Source organism: Trachemys scripta, chromosome 10 (assembly GCF_013100865.1).
Source record: "Trachemys scripta elegans isolate TJP31775 chromosome 10, CAS_Tse_1.0, whole genome shotgun sequence".
NCBI lineage: Eukaryota > Metazoa > Chordata > Testudines > Emydidae > Trachemys > Trachemys scripta.
Window position 1 is genome coordinate 21,939,111 of NC_048307.1, and position 12,992 is coordinate 21,952,102.

The following is a 12,992-nucleotide window of genomic DNA, read 5'->3' on the forward strand; positions in this document are numbered from 1 at the left end:
TTCTGTGAACATTTTGAGATTGCTGTTGACCATTGTCAAGATAAAAGTATGTTTCTTGGAAAATGGTAGCTAGGAGCAACTCATATGGTATTTCCCTATTGGAAGTTAGGATAAGCTATTTTATGTGGTTTCTCAGAGAGAAGAAGGGTGCTCTGATCTAATGGTTCCTTAAAAAAAGTTTAACCCTTTTTGTCAATCAGTCACATCAAGGAATCACTACTTCGGTTGGGAGAACTTTCTAAAAGTCCCATGATACAGAGTTGCAAACACTGCTGGGAAGTACAGCATGTATGGACATACCAAAATTATCCCAGTGTCCATTATGACCAATGTGGAGATGGTAGACTGCTTTAGGAAGAAATGTGCTTGAAAATGGTGGTTTGACACCACACAGTTCAAAGCTCAAGTATACACAAGACCCAAGCAGCAACCCAGCATGAACACATCTAAAACACTTGCTGTTTGCCTGAAAAATAATCCAGTGCTCCTGCCAATCACTGCAACACTCTCCCAAAACATATTTTAAAAGAAAACCAAAACCAACCATCTTAAATAACTTTCCAAACACAGGTGCACCAGATATCCCTTTGAGGCCAAGCTGCAGCCTTTCTAGTTTGCATCTCATCCTAATTCATCTCCAAATAGTGATTAATCTTATTTTTCAGTGCTGAACTAGTAGTGATGGGATTTCACAAACTTGCCAGATACCCTACAGTTCAGCTCAGATGCTACCATTACACTATTGGTAGTTATTTGCTACGTTCAGCAAAGCCTGTAACATCCTGTCCTCTCCCTGATTAGGGGCTCTCAGGGCTAAGAAGAGTTTATCATATGTACATCTTATGGTGAGTTCAAACATCAGTGCTGCTTTTTAAGAGAACAAAATCCCTATTCAAAAGCATTCTTGTTTTATGCTAAAATATTGTTGTTTTGCATAGTACTGAAGAAAAAAATAGCTTTGAAATTTAACAATCATGTTACCCAGTGTGCTGAAAGTGAAATTTTATGAGCCTTGTTCAATCTTTTCTATCCCCACTTTCTTCACCAGTGGAGCTTTGCAACATAGTCATGATTGCTTCCCACTCACTTGGAAAAAAAATAATTGTTTCCAGTGATCAATCAATACTTTAATCCATTTTGCTTTTTAAAGACACCAGCAGTGTCCATTGCCACACTGTCAATGTCAGTTTGGACACAAGGGGTCTGCAGTTCGCTGTCTAAATGAGAAATGTTTGATTAGAAATGCCTGTGATAGCAAAGACAGCTGTGTTTAGTCACATGTCTTAATACTCCTTCTCATTGTCAAGTTTCAGTGAAGATGAAGATTGAAACCTGAAACCTGGCATGACTGAGCCCTTCTGTTCACATATTAGGACCTTCTTAAATCAACTTTTAAAAAATTAAACCACAATGCTTGTTATGCTAAGGATGTCTTGGCAATGCATAGCCCAATTAACTGTAAGCTTTAAACACAGTAGACTCTTCTTGTGCTCTTTACCATTCTGTGATTTGTCTTTTGGAAACTAACACTGTCCATACAGAGTGTTCCTGGAAAATGCAAACAGATTGGGTTGGGGAACGTGCATTGACTGCATCTGGAACTTCCAGCGGCTTCCTGGACCTTTTTTCCACCTAGTCTTTTGTGTAGCTCCATTTCTGTTCATTGTTCTGATGCTGAAAAGGTCTGCGGACTGTTTTTAAACTCACTTGCCTTTGAACTAAGTGTGATTTACGAAGTGCATATACATTCAAATCCATCTTGGACTACACACTGAACTTAAGAGTAAGAAATTACATTATTCACTTTCAGCTGCCCTTGCTATTTCCTTCGCCCCTCAGTTTCTAGAAGGAAACTGAATAAAACTGATAGGAACTATGCTACTGATATACCTTCCTTATTTGTAATTTTTCATGCAGAGCAGGAAAGCTGTGTGTGTGCTTGGAGTATGAAATTTGTTTATTAAATATATAAATAAAGAGGTTAAAAACAGCACTAGTCACTTTGCAAAATGTTCACAGCAAAGACTGATATGCAAAATTTTTGATAATCCTTCTAGCAATAATTTCTATGTAAGTGCCTACTGCTCTTTCCTCCCCTAGTGAGCACATTTATACATACTGGAGTCATTATGATCTAGTGGTTAGACCAAGGAATTAGAAGACATGGGTTCTATTTTTGAGAATCACTGACTCTCAAAGAGACATGGAATAGTCACTACCTCTCTGTGCCTTAGCATCCTCATTATAAAATGGTGAAAACAACCTTACCCAGCTTAATAAAGTGCTTTGAGATGCATGCTTCCTTTTATTCAGGTAAGTGTAAAGTGCTGGTCTAGGGCTCAAATTGCATCCACTCTAATGAAAAATTGTATACCTAGATTGCTTACCCACTGGTTGGCAACATTTTCTACAGCTCTGAGTTGTTAGAGCCATCTGAAAGTCAAATGTATTAAACTTAACATGAAGGTAAAAACCAATATAATGTACAAAAACGTTACAGAAATGCTGTGAGTATCTTGCTACAGTACATGCTGAGACAACTGAAAGTGGTACATGAACCCATGGCAAGGATTCAGCTAAACTCTACTAACGGGACATTGAATGAATGACTCTCATGCATACCCATAGTGACAGACAGACTAACTTTCCAGGCCTTTAAACACTAACTTCGTCAAGTAGACTCGTCATCTTGAAATGAAAAATATGGTTTCCAGAATCAGAGGATTTTAGAAGGGACAAAAAAGCCTTTTTGTTTTCAATAGCTGGTTTCACATATCATGATTTCTCTCTCTGACTATAACTGACAGAGTTCTTTATTTTCAAACATACTCAGACAGAAGGAAAAAAGTTAGAAAGTGGAAATTTCCTTTTGCCACCATACCTCCAGCTTCTGTGACTGCTAACACTGATGGTAATCAAGGAGAGTAGGCTATAACCCTGGCCACCATTATTGCAGATTCCTTTCTCAAATATTTTTTTCTTTCATTGCCTCTATACATGACTGAAAAAGTTTGCAGTTGGCTTACTTACTTAGACCTTCCCATGGGGCTTTCTTAATAAGCACTGAACTTATTTTAAGATAACCCAAAGAATATAGCCTCATGTATTCAAAAAGTCAAAGGTTACTGACTTATTTTCATTTGATAAAAGTAGTCAGAGCAGTGATGAGCACCCAGAATTTAACTGGGTTAATTTTAGGTTTACAAGATAACTCACTAATTATATACATACACAGACAATAAGAGTGTCAATTTATGGTGGGTGTAATCATTATATTATGAGTGCTGACAAAGAGCTCAGCACTGATAATAAATCCTAGGTGAAAAATTCACATGGTTATTAGGCATATCAATTCATATTTCTACATTTCAGTGACAAAACCTTTACATGTAAATATTTTTGTTGTGCTTTTCCACCTCAGTGGTAGACTGCAAAGATCTCACCATTCCTTTTTGAGGGGAACAACAACTCCAGAGCCATTTACTTAAGGAATATGTTTTTGCTAAGAAGGAAATTGATGATCAGGTAAATTACACAAAATAACAAATTGTGAAATCTGCATAATTATTATTAATTATTTTATGGTAACACACAGAACCCACAACCTTGATCAAGGTGCCATTGTGCCAAGTACTGTTTAAAGAGGTAGAAGTGGTCCCTGCTCTGAAAAGATTACATTTTAATTGTGGGAGATACGTGTTTTACTTTTATGAATGTTATATAAATTCCTGTGGGTTTGGCAGTTATTGTATTACTTGCTAAAATGTAACTAAGGGTTAAATCAGCCTTAGGGTATGTCTTCAGTGCACAGTTAACCTGAGTGATTGGCACTGGGTTAGCCAAGCCTGGGTCTGAGCATTCCCACAGCAAAGCCATATCCATGTTCCTGTGTCTCCACTGTTTCTGCACTTGCCCAGGTGTGACTGGGGGAACATCTAATGGATCTTTGTACTGAGACACTCTAGGATTCTTTCCCAGTCAATAGTCAGACAACTGTCTGTCCTATGGGGAGGCAAAGGAATTGTGGGAAGGTCATTGGATGGCTTCTAGTACTCAAGTGATTTCGCCTGTATCCTCATTGGAAAATGCGTGGGTTCCAGCCTGAGTGAAAGCCTGAGCTCTAACCCACTCCCCAGCTGAGGAATCTGGCCTGGCCTTAAAGCACCTCCAAAACCAGGCCAGAGGATTGTGTGTGTGTATGATAAGGGACTAAAATCTAGGTAAAAGCCCTTGGTTAATTGTGCCATGAAGACATACCCTTAAGGTACATCTACTTTGCAAACTTTGGAGAATTTTCAGCTCAGATGGATATACCCACACCAGGCTTGATTGAATTAGCATGCCAAAAACAGCAGTGTAGCCTGGCTACACGGGCAGTGGTATAGACTAAAAAAATACAGGAAAAAATAATCTGATCCTCTACGTGTCTCTCTGCTCAAAACAGACTACCTACCTTTTAGAAAGTATCTTCTCAACATTCCATGAACTCTACGGAGGAGAATTTCTGTTTAAAGATACAGTGTCCCAACAGAATATATACTTCATTTAAGGAAATTCAGAATTGCCTACAACCTGTATATTTGTCAGGAGAGATTAATGATGATCAAGATTTTCTAGCCCTGAATACTTGCATACCTTCCTAGCAATGAAAGGATTTCCCTAGTAGATTGCATTGTGAGGATGAAAAATTGTGAGGTGCTCAGCTACTACAGTACTGGCTCATGTAAGTACGACTGACCGATCACCAGATAGATTAGACAGACAGATCACTTGAATTATATCAGGTTTTATCCTACATTATTGTGTTTTACATTTGAAGCTTGAAGTACACATTTCTGTTTTGTTCAAGGTGGGCTATGTGGTTCATAACTGTTAAAATAAAAATACGCAGATGTATAATCTTGTGCAAAGATGTTAAAATACAGCTAGAATGCAGGGGACAAAAAAGTCATAACACTTGTTACTTAGATAGGACCAGAGTATACAAAAACACAGATCCAAATGCTTGCAGATTTTCATTAATTTCTGCAGTAACAAAGTATAGTATTTTAATATTGCATTCGACTATAATATTCCGGTGTGGGATACAAACAAATCAGTCTGTCAAAAACAAGAGCCATATTTTCTAGGCAATGATGTCCTTCTGTTCAGTCTTCCAGAGTTCCATATTCCACAGCACATACTGCATTAAGTATCTGGCATTCTACAAGAGAATGTATGAAGCTGCCTATACAGTGAGACTTGCACTTGCTGCTCCCACATTCAGCCCAGTGATGAAAAAAGTCTTTCATAACATGAAAGGTGTGAGACTGAAGGAAACGGAATGAAGAAACTTTTGTAGTTATAATTTTGATGTAATCTTTCACAATCACTGACTATTAACATAACCCACTTTCTTCCTAATAAAATGTAAGAAAAGCATTCAAGATGTTTAACTGAACAATGCAAATTCTCTGGGAATTCTTCTTGGTAGATACTTGGGATTTTATAAAGGCAGCAGCCATCGCATGTTAAAATGCATCTGCCCATCCAGAGGCATCAGGGGATAGTTTAGATTATTTTTTTACCATTATTCAACCTAACTGATTACTAATCCACAGAAAAAATTGAGGATGATGTCACAGTGTGCTATCAATTCTTTATTTACAATTGTAATTCTGTGGTTCTTTTGCCGAGAGCTTTGACAATGCAATTTGATGAAATTATGTTTTTCATCTGGATTGACCTTGATAAGGTTTTCGAAAATCATGGGGAAGACTTCCATTCCTGCTAGGCTCACAGACTTTCCAGAACAGAAACAGGAATAGAAAACACATGAAAACCTATGGGAGATTTCTATTTATTCTTGTGGTCTAATAGTCTCTTCTCTTTCAACCTCACTGAAGTAAAAACTTACCTTTTATCGATTATTTTTCTATTATAATAAACTAAGGTAAGTTAATAGGCCCAATTCCTTTATTCTTGGATTAATCTTGGAAAACACTCATTATTAACATTTAGGGCAAAGACTGAATTCTAAATTTACTATCAGTCTGAAATACTAACATATTTTAACAAAGTTTGAAAAATAAACAAAACAGATGCATATTGTACAAAAGCTAAGGAGGACATAAGTGATTTAAGGCTTTAGACAAGTGTTGTTTGCCTGCTATCTTGGCCCATGAGATTTCCATGGCTAGAATACCACACAACTGAATCCTGGTCCAATTTAGAGGCCAGGGAATCTTCTACACTGCTCCATTTTCCACTGGCTTGAGATGCCAGCATTTGGCCTTATTCTCCTCATTAGTACTGCATGGCCTCATTCTCCTCAAATATTACCCTTATGCTCATATTTGGAAGATGCCACACTCCATATAGTAGTGGTTACTGAAATGAGCATGGTTAAACAGCACAGAAAAGTCAGGACAGAACAGTATTTTAGAGGCAGACAATATCTCCAATCCAAACAATCCTACCAAAAAAACACATAGAATGGGATATATCTTCCAGTGTTCTGCTCAAACACAGCTATCATCTTGTGAATAGGATTCTTGTGCCCAACTATGTTGATCTGCCTCTCCCCAAAATCTGATTGTGGATAGCAATAAGGCCTTACATCCTACCGTTAACTCTGGCCTATAAAATAAAGTGGTATTTCTAATCCAATTCCAGTAACAATTAATATTTTGCACATCTGTAGCATCTTCCATCTCAGAATCTCAAAAAATTCTATAGACATTAGGCCTAACAACCCTGTGTCGAAAAGTATTATCCTCTTTCACATATTGGAAAAAATAACTGAGTTGCCCAAGGTCACTCATCTAATTAGTAGAGCAGCTGGGAATGGAATCCAAATGTCATAATGCCAGACCTGTTCTTTAACAGCAAGACAATACTCCCAAGACTGTTCTATATCCTTTTTGAATGATTACTCAGAAAATTGCAGAAATTCTTTCATGATTCCTGTTGCTTTCATTTTTTTTTTTTATTTTTAATTTGTCTTCTTGATCCATTATCTGTTTTGGAATTGCTTTCACACAGGGTGACTGATGAGATACATACTCATGTTACATATATTTGACACTCTCCGTGTCCTTAATGTGTTTTCCAGGCTCAAGTTGTAACACAAACCATCGCCTTGGCAGTCATGTTTTCCAAGAAAGTCAGGTAATTATGTTTCTGAGTGTTCATGTATTCTTTGTGAAACATTAAAGTCAAAATCTGAGATCCCTTGTAAAGACTCATGTGCGAAGGCAGGATTCCAATCCAAGAATATCCAAGAAAAATCTATTCCAAATTCATACCTTTTTACATAAGTCTGGGATAGATTAATTTATAAGAGTTACAAAATCTTCCATAAATTCAAATTAAACAACTCAATTCCTAGGAAGCTATTATATATGTCATTTATGGGTCATATTTCAATTTCAGAATTTCGCATTGACTCATACCTACTGTAATGCTTAAGCATACCAGGACTGAAAAGACAAGCAAAATTTTCTGCAACAAACGTATCTCCAGCTACCAGCCTAGATGAAACTAATAGTCAAAACATTCATACAAGATCATTGAGACGTCATCAGTAAATGGAGGTCTGAGTCTTCCAGATACAAATCCTTATTAACGCTTTACAAACATGGCAAGATGGTTTGCAACCAATGAGGAATTACTGCCTTATTTGGTTTAATCTTATTATAACTTATTCTGTTACCTACCTCTAATACGATCCCTAATCTTAAACTCTTCTTGAGCTACCCTCAGAAATATTTTGTAGCACACTGAAATCCTCTCTACTCATTGCCCAACATCCCATTTTGGAATAATACAATTCACTTTCTCTTAGAAATTGATCACGTCCTTAGTGTTGGGAAGCAGTTTACAAAACACCACCTTATGAATATTCTCCAAGTTTCAGAACTGATTCTGACTCACATCTCCCATTTTACAAAATACTACACAATGATCTTCAATCAAAAATCACATCTCCTTTCTATTAGAAGACTCAATTGCTATATTTGGGGCCAGCCCTCAGATTACATACTAATTTACCCATGTCCAGAGAAATATGGGATGAAGAACATAATCATACTCCAAAGAATGGAAATCTGTTTAAGATATGGCAAAATGCCACATTAACATCTTCACCACCCGTTGTCCACTGCTCAACAAAATTGCAACTAGATCTCATTAGACCGCAGCAAGATACTATTAAAATAAATTAACCAACTGCAAAATGGTTCCAGTGTCACCACACTATGGCATATCTACTACAGACACCATGGTCCTTTAACAAAATTATCCTGCTCTGGCATGGTATCTGAGATTTTCCAATGCCTTTGAAAATCAGCCTTACTTAAAAATGATCTTAAAAAAGCCCTCATCCCAGTGGACGATCAATCCCCCTCTCTTTAAACTAATAGAATCAGATCTCCCCAATTCTCCATCATGAGAAGATAAGGAATAATCTGGATTAATTAATGTACTCGAGAGCCCGTGCAAGATATATAATAGCCCATAAATCTCACCTCTGAGGATTTACAGCATCTATTCTCCTACACATCCATACTCCTACTACACCTTTATCTTCTATATTTTTAGCCCTTCCTCTCAATATTTTTTTTCTTGCTTAACCTTCAAATACCCACTTAAATATCTCACCAATTCATATTCATCAGCAAGGATCAATAGTTTGGTATATAACTACCTAGTTTATTGTTAAGTGATGGATTTTTTTTTGCTTATGTACATGATATTTTTATGTACAGCAGATTTTTCCATTGCAAATTACATTTATTAATCCCGCTGCAGTCATTTTATTTTCCCAGAGTTTTTGTTTGTTCATTTGGGGGAGGGGGTTTTGGGGGGGGACATTACACAAAGGAAAACTAGTCTGTGCAGTCACATAAGGAAATATTTTGGTTCATATGAAAAACCATCAGAGCGGAGCATGTTTTAAGGGACGGAAAGAGAAAAAGATCAATGTTATGGATTCTAAAGCAAAATAATTGAGTGTTGGTGGATGTACGCAATATTTTATTTGAACAGAAAGTGTACGTTAATAAAAAGCCCAAATGATGTTTTTGGTAATAGTCCCTCTTCCTGATACAGACTTGTGGCTCTATTTTGGTAACTTTTCCAGCAACAACTGCAACTTAAACATTCATCTTCATTTTGAGGATTCTCTTTTATATTTTAAAAACAGAATGTTACTCTTTTGGAAGAATCAGAAAAAAAATCAACATCTGAATAATCTCTCCAGTAAATGGTTATCTTCAAAAATTAATTATGGAACAAGACAGCTAGCAATAAAATGGGGTTGTTTGATATATTAATCACTTATAATAATATATGGAGATATCCTATCTCCTAGGACTGGAAGTGATCCTGAAAGGTCATTGAGCCTCTTGCCTTCACTAGCAGGACCAGTACTGATTTTGCCCCAGATCCTTAAGTGGCCCCCCGCAAGGATTGAACTCACAACCCTGGGTTTAGCAGGCCAATGCTCAAACCACTGAGCTATCCCCCCCCTTGCAGTAAAACAGGCAGCTACCTATCATCAGGTCAAAATCGGTCTTTGTATCATATTTGAAAGATGACTGATAAGTTCATATGATCTGCACAAGATGCAATTCACAGGATATTTCCAAGATAACTATTTTCTTATGCATGTGATGCTACGTTTGTGTATTTCCTAATCTTCCTGCTAAACTGAAAAAGTGTCTAGTTTATTTATAGCACCTTGATGAGACAATTTTAAACTGCTTTGATGACCTAGAGGGACAAGAGCTTAATCACAGATTATCTAATTAAATGGGAAAAGAATACATTGTTGGCTACCAAGTTTTCAAACCTGTGTAACGAATACACTACTGGTCAGGAAATACTTGAATCACTCTCTCTTCTAATCAAAATGCGCCAGAAAAGAAAAACAGAAGGAAAAATTTCTGTTGATATTTAAAACATACCTTACATTACTGATGAATTTTCCTGTAGAGGCCTATAGTCTGTAACAATTCTGTTATTATAGTTTGAACTTCAACCACTTTGAAGTTGCCGAATCTCTGAAGGAAAAAAACAACCCACAGCCTCATCTGAAAAGCCATTTGTCAATTGAACCTTTTTGTCCTGATCAATTTCAAATGTTAAAGACAATAATTAAGTTCTATATTTCATTGGAGTTACTCTGAAATTACACCAGTGTAGCAGAGCAGATTTTGATCACTAGATTGGGTCAAATGTGACCTAATTTACCTGCATAGATTTAATAATTAGCTCACCAAGGCAACATTTAAGAATATCTCAATAGCCATCAGTCATTGTCATATTTCTCTTACACAGACATATGTACAACCTAGATAGAAACCTCAAATTATTGATATTTTACTGTATAAACAGAAAGCAAACAAGCAATATAGATAGTAAAGTACCAACTTCCTTGAGGGCTTTTGGATTACAAAGAGAATGAGAACAAAGTTGCCTGTATTAAAAACAAAAGAAATGGAGTGTTCTACAATCATGGGCCATATCTATCTATCACACAAATGTGTGCTGTATATATATGTTTAATTTTACACATGTACATTCCAACAAGAACCACATTCTCCTCCTGCCTCCCCCCCCCACACACACTATGGTATCATTTGGGGCTCTCTTCCTTCCCTCTCCCATAGTCTTGGAATTGGTCCAGATTAACTTTGAAAACTGTTTACCCAAGGTCTTGGCATGTTTATCTTTTCAGTTTTAATTAAGAAAGCTAAGATTGCAGAGGCAACCTTAATTCTGACATTTACTAACTTTTGAGTACTTGATTTTGTAACCTTAATGTTCCTTAAACATAAGCCTAGATAATTAATTGCACACAGAAAAAAAAAAAGCAAACAAAAGCCAGAAATTCCATTATGGGGCATCAGATTGACACCCACATGGTTCATCAACAGACCTCTGTCTGCCACTTGAGTTAACAGAGTAACTGACAATAGTAGCAGGATGTCATTTTCCAAGGGGACCAGCATTAGAGGGGGATAAGATACATACTTTTCCAATAGGTTTCACAAATATTTGCCTACCGCAGAGGAATGGTGAAAGTCTAGTTTTGGATTCCATTTCAGGCTGACGAGGGGAGTGTGCTCAGTATTGTCTGTCTCCCACCACAGGCTCATTGGCCCAATCCCATTCTCCTTGTCTGCCCAGTCCTAGTCCCCACACCAGCTTTGCATCTCAGTCTCAGTTTTCCCCTCTTGGCTTCTTATCCAATTATCTTTCCCCTACCTCTGACCTCTAATCATCCTCCCTCCATTCCCCTCTCTCCAGCTAAATCCTAGTCCCAGTCCTCTCCCTGGGTTCCTCATTCAATCTCAGTCCACGGCCCCAGCCCTCCACAGTTCCTTGCCCCAGTCTCCTGTCCTATCCCAGATCCTTGTCAGATCTGTCTCCCCTCTTTCTGAGCACACCTTCTCAGCTGTCAGGCCTCACGTTTTTCATATATTCACAGGTAAGGGCACAGATAACATGATCATCTTGTCTGGCCTCTTGAATATCACAGACTTCCCTGAATTAATTCCTGTTTGAATGAGAGCATATATTTTATCTTGATATAAAAATTGCCAGTGATGGAGAATCAAACACAACCTCTGGTAAGTTATTCCTTTAGTAACTAGTTAAGTATCCTCACTGTTGAAAATGTATGTCTTATTTCCAGTCTGAATTTGTCCAGCTTCAGTTTCCAGTCACTGTATCTTACACATTTGACTTCTAGATAGAAGAGCCCATTATCAAATTTTTGTTCCCCATATAGATACTTAACTGGGGTATAATTATGAGATTCTTCCACACTCCAGTACTTAGGGCTTCCACGGTTCTGACTCAGCAAAGCCAATTGGTTTGGCATCTGCAGTTCTTCCCTTCCAACGTCTGTGACCAGCCACAAACAGTGTGACCAGAGAGCCTTCTTAAAACCAAAAAAGTATTGCTTAATTTAATCGGCAGGACTCCATCATATCAAATATAAGCTACTTGTCTTCATTCTCAAGGCCCTTCATGGTCTAGCCTCACCCTATCATCTCATTCAGTCTGAAAGTCACTTCCCACCTCCAATTAAGCCATGCTGCCAGCCTCCATTGCCCACTTGTAACTGTTGTTTATACAGTGGGAAAACTGGTCTTTTCAGCCACATTATTGATACCCTAAAATTCATCCCAAGGGTTTACACATACTATCACAACGTAGCTTATAAAAAAGCCTTTTCCCTATGTTTATCTGGCTTTTGTTTTCTTTAAACATATCATAGGCCCCTTTTTATTACTGTCTTTATGTCAGAGTTAACATTTTTCTCTGTGAGGATTAAGGAAACCAGTTCCTCCAATAACTGAAGTCATCTCCATATAATGGTTGTGTCCCTAGATCAGGGGTCCCCAACACGGTGCCCATGGGCACCATGGCGCCCGCCGGGGCATCCATGTATGCCCGCCTACTGGCCGCCGGAAAAGCAGCCGCCGAGAAGCGGCAACGTCAAGAAGCGGTACCGCCGAAATGCCGCCGAATTTCGGCGGCATTTTGGCAGCGACGCCTCTTGATGACACTGCTTCACGGCGGCATTTTGGCAGCTGCTTGTCCGGCGGCCACGGTCCTTGGCGGCTAGTCATCAGGCGCCCGCCCCACGGAAAAGGTTGGGGACCACTGCCCTAGATAGTGTCCCTGCAACTGTTGTGTGAGAGGCTTACCTTGCAACGATTCCCTTGCGCTGAAAGGGAATGGCTGCTCAGTTCTGCATACTTGATCGAGCCTAACCATCTCCTTTTATTGGCTACTGGGAATTGTACTGTGGCTCTCCCATTACCAAAGCTTCTAGGATGTAGTACTTAAAGTGTGCTGGGCCATAGACCTGGAACATAAAATTTCTAAAATGGAAGCTGGGACACTGAGGGGCACATTCTGCCTTGAGGGAATTTCTTCATATTGGCTGTTTTCCCCAGCTGCCTGCCTCATGGGGAAGAGCAGCCAACCAGGGCTGC

The 12,992-nt window shown here is 38.3% G+C and overlaps 1 long non-coding RNA gene across 1 annotated transcript; it reads left to right on the forward strand.

Moving 5' to 3' along the window:
• The first annotated feature begins 3,426 nt into the window (after window positions 1–3,426).
• On the forward strand, window positions 3,427–11,560 carry LOC117883801. The gene is made up of 3 exons (XR_004647419.1): window positions 3,427–3,525; window positions 7,094–7,149; window positions 11,474–11,560. It is a non-coding gene; the product is annotated as an uncharacterized LOC117883801 (long non-coding RNA).
• The last annotated feature ends 1,432 nt before the right edge of the window (window positions 11,561–12,992 follow it).